The sequence below is a fragment of the Lissotriton helveticus genome, chromosome 7 (assembly GCF_964261635.1).
Source record: "Lissotriton helveticus chromosome 7, aLisHel1.1, whole genome shotgun sequence".
NCBI lineage: Eukaryota > Metazoa > Chordata > Amphibia > Caudata > Salamandridae > Lissotriton > Lissotriton helveticus.
This window is the reverse complement of record NC_136068.1, coordinates 76,176,401-76,180,983: the sequence shown is the minus strand read 5'-3', so window position 1 is coordinate 76,180,983 and position 4,583 is coordinate 76,176,401. Positions and strand designations below refer to the sequence as shown.

The following is a 4,583-nucleotide window of genomic DNA, read 5'->3' as shown; positions in this document are numbered from 1 at the left end:
TGACAAAGATATGGGACATTTTGTATATCGATTTGTATCCGGATTAAGACCTGAGATTTGTCAGATGATCCAAACACACATGTTCTGTTGGCAAGGAAAACCCATAGATGAAGTCTTAAAGTATGTAAAAAATACTGTCGAGATGAGATAGATAATAGACAAAAAAAGTTAGAAGAAAAAGTAATGTGGGCACAAGTAAAATTGGCAGAACTTAAAATAAATAACAAAATAGAGGATCAGGACAGAATGAAAATAATGGGGGAAATACCTGAGGAAAAATGAGTAGAGAAGAAGCAAAGAAAAAGTTTCCTTGTTATGGTTGTGGAAAATTGGGGCATTGGAAAAACGAGTGTAAAAATATTCAAACTAATAAAGGCCGAAATCAAAATTTAAATCCACAGACGCTGAATGAGGTGATATTGGGTAAACCACAACTGGCTGTAAATCCAGAGTCAGTTACCACCTGCTCCTATGCAAAATTTTGTGAACAGAGCAAAGTACAGTGTGGACGCTGGATTTCAAGGAGAAAGTGGTAAGCTAAATTCAGTAACTTCACAATTTCTTTTACAGAACAGGAATTAATCGGATTATGAATTATGACGGTGCCTGAGAAGGGGGGGAAGAGAAATGCGTACTTGGCGCATCCTTACCGGTAGATCAGTCAGGTCCATATATTGATGGAAAAGTAGAAGGAAAATATATTATCTTTTTATTGGATACTGGTGCTATCCGTTCTACTGTGAGAACAGGAGAAATCGTGAAGCCATCCAAGTAGTTGGTGTTTCTAATAGACCGATTAGAACTCCAGTCACAGAACCCATGGAGGTGTGCATTGGTAACGAAAGAAATGCACAAATGTGTGGTCAGTGACTCCAGTCCTGTAAATTTGTTAGGCAGAGATATACTATGTAAGATGAACTGTGCAATCTATTGTACACCGGATGGTGTGACAATTCAAACCCTTGATGAAGATGGTATTTACAAATTAATGCTAGCAAAACACGGTACGGCGGTAGATGAAATGTATTCAGTGATGACAAAGGAGGTCCTACCTGACAAATTAAAGCTGACAGTGAACCCAGAAGTGTGGGATTTCAAAGGAAAAGAAGTAGGGTTGATGGCAGGTGTAGACCCAGTAAAAGTGACCGTAAAAGAAGGTGCTATTTTTCCAAATACGAGACAGTGTAAAATGGGCCCAGAAATTAAATCGGATGTCATAGCAGAAATAGAACGAATGATTCAACAAGGTATTTTTTAAAAGAAATAATGAGCAGTCCTAGTAATTCGCCCATAATTGGCATTAAGAAACCTAACGGGAAATCTCGGATAATGCAGGACCTAAGAAAAATAAACAAAATATGTTATGTTAAAAGTGCTTGTTACCGCGCACGTACACCAATTGGTTTCATGGTGCTCAAAGACAAGTGGGAGAGGCTTGAGGGGTGACACAGGCTAGTCATAAGCAAGACGGAACAGGTGAGTTTTCAGCAATTTGCGAAAAGTGATATAGTCCGGAGCAAGATGAATAGAGAGGGGAAAGGAGTTCCAAGTGGAGGGGGCAAGAAAAGAGAAACAAGCACCACCATGTTTCTTACGTTTAAACCTAGGGGTGATCAGAAGATTTTGAGCAGAGGACCTAAGGTATCGTGAGGGAGCATAGGGATGGAGACTGAGAAAAATAAAAACAGGAGCAAGAGTGGATAGAGTTTTAAAGACAGTACAACCCATTTTGAAAGTACAGCGGTACGCTACCGGGAGCCAGTGAAGTCTTTCCAATAAAGGTGAAACGTGCTGGGATTTCGGTTGTTGGAAGACCAATCTGGCAGCCTGGTTTTGCACCAGCTGGAGCCGGTGGAGGTGGTATGCAGGGATCCCCACGTACAGACAGTTGGCGTAGTCGATATGTGAGGTGACCAGGGCCATGATGACTAGAATGAGGGCCTCCGGAGAGAGATACCTTCGGATTTTCCCAATTCTCCTAAAATGATAGAAACAGGCCGAGGTAACCGCGTTAATTTGGGGCCTCATTGAAAGGTCACAAGAAATGGTGACGCCAAGACTTTTCACGGTATTAACAGGGCAAGGAGCGGTGTCCTTGTTGTCCTGAAGTGCCGAACCTAGCAGCAATACTGTATCAAATACCATGGAATATAGGATGGTTCCCAGTAATTGATTTGTGTCATGCATTTTTCTCCATTCCGTTACACCCAGTCAATATCTCTTTTCATTTAAATTTGAAAATCGTATCTATGTGTGGAATCGAGTTCCTCAAGGGTACACAGAAAGCCCTTCAATCTTTAATCAGATTTTGAAAAAGTGTCTAGAAACATTAGTGATGCCCAGAAGTTCAGTTTTGGTCCAATATATAGATGATTAGTCGCCTCAAAAACACGAGAAGACTGTGTCCTAGATTCTATTGCATTGATAAACCATTTGGCCGATGGAGGGCATAAGGTGTCACCAGAAAAACTACAATTTTATCAAAACAGAGGTAAATATTTGGGAGAGCAATTATAAGGAGGAGTGAGGAAAGTGACACCTGAAAGGATTAAAATAATAAATCAGATGCAGTTACCTCAGACCCAGAAAGAAATCAGAATGTTTCTTGGTGTTGTAGGATATTGTAGGTAATGGATTGTGGGCTTTTCCTTCCTGGCTAAACCATTGATACTAATGACAAGAAAACCAGCAAAAGATCCTGTAGAATGGGACAGTGAAAGCATGGAAGCTTTTGTAAAGTTTATTTATTTATTTGTTTATTTTTGGTTTTCAAAAATGTTTATATTTAACAAGTCAATCACTTCAGCTTAGACTTTGCAATTCCTGTAAGTGCACATTGTCAAGGAATCCAAGGAAGGGCCAAAAATCCTTGTTTGCATTTTAGGTGTATCTGTAGTTTTATTCCTGAAGAGAAACATACATCACTTAACATGAGGCAAACATTAGACTCTCAGGAGTAACATGGGCTTTAAGGCATTGATAAGACACTCTTTTTTGCCTGGAGGCCAGCCCAATTGATGGCCAGCAAGAAGATGGATATGAATGTGATATACGGACTGCCCGCCATCAGGACCTTCATTCAACACCAGTCGGTAGCCATTGGTTACTCCCAATTCAGCAGCACACTTCGCAGCAACAATCATTAAATGTCCAAGAAGGGCTTCATCCTCAGGTGCTGCATCAGATATTCTGATGATGGGTTTCTTTGGAACGACTAGAAAGTGGATCGGGGCTTGTGGCGCGATATCATGGAAGGTGATGCACTGACTGTCCTTGTGTATGATCTTTGCAGGAATCTCCTTGCGGATAATCTTACCAAAGATTGTATCACCCCCAGGCTGGGCGGCCTGGGCTTTACTAATCTCGTCACACATGCTACTTGCTCCCTGTCACCGACCATTCAGTAACACGCGCTAGCTTTTGTAAAGTTAATAAATTATCTATGCGAAGCCCCTGCTCTTGGAATGCCCGATTATACGAAAGAATTTGAATTATTCTGTTGCGAACGAGAGAATTGTGCGCTATCAGTGCTAACCAAGAGACATGGTTTGATGCGACACCCAGTGGCATATTTTTCTGCTACTTTGGACCCTGTAGCTTCGGCATTACCTGGTTGTTTGAAAGCAGTGGCTGCTGCGTGCGCAAGTCTTGAATAAAGTGAATCTATTGTAATGGGACATCCTGTGAAAGTATATGTCCCTAATTCAGTGGAAATTCTTTTGACCAGAACAAGAACTCAGTATCTTACCCCATGTAGAACGACATAATATGAAAGAATTATTTTGGGAGCAGAAAACTTAACAGTAATCAGGTGTACAGTTCTGAATCCAGCCACCTTATTACCTGATGTGCCTGGAGAAGAAGTGAGGGATAATGTTGAACATGACTGCCTAGATGTTACTGAATATTGTACCAAACCTCACCCAGACATACAGGAAGAGCCCCTGAACAATTGTGAAAATAAACTATTTTTAGATGGCTCGTGCATGAGGCACGAGGAAGGAGCGTTTAGTGCTGCTTATGCTGTTTGTACATTGGCTGAAATAGTCGAAGCATCCTATTTACCTGGAGTCAAGTCTGCATAAAATAGCCGAATTGATTGCTTTAATTAAAGCATGCAAAATTGGGGAAAATTGAAGAGGCTAAGAAGCATAGTTAGCTTTGCAGAAAGTTGTTTCTTGTTAAGCTCTAAATTAGCAGGCCATTTCTAAAGGAAATTTAACACAATATTCATGTCCCATTATGACTATATTTGGTCTGAGGGGGGTTAGCCAGCCAGATACCTTACATAACTCTGCTTACCAGAGGATGCTTACCAATTGGATTCCCGCGTACTAATGTGTGACCACTGAAATAACTGATTGTTATTCATCAAGCTGAAAAGTATGTCTTGTGAGTGGAGGCAAACCAGGATTGAGCGATGAAACTCTCAGGTTGTTCTGATGAGCCAGCATCTCCTGAAATTTCCCATACCAGGGGGTGCAAGAGGTTCTGCAAGATTAGAGGATGTTGATGTCCTGCTGAATCTGCCAAAATATCTGGGATCATGAGAAAGCAGATAGGAGAGTCACAGGAAATCTCTA

The 4,583-nt window shown here is 41.0% G+C and overlaps 1 pseudogene; it reads right to left on the bottom strand.

Moving 5' to 3' along the window:
• Nucleotides 1-2,928: 2,928 nt before the first annotated feature.
• On the bottom strand, nt 2,929-3,383 carry LOC144766621 (adenosine 5'-monophosphoramidase HINT1 pseudogene; annotated as a pseudogene).
• Nucleotides 3,384-4,583: the final 1,200 nt, after the last annotated feature.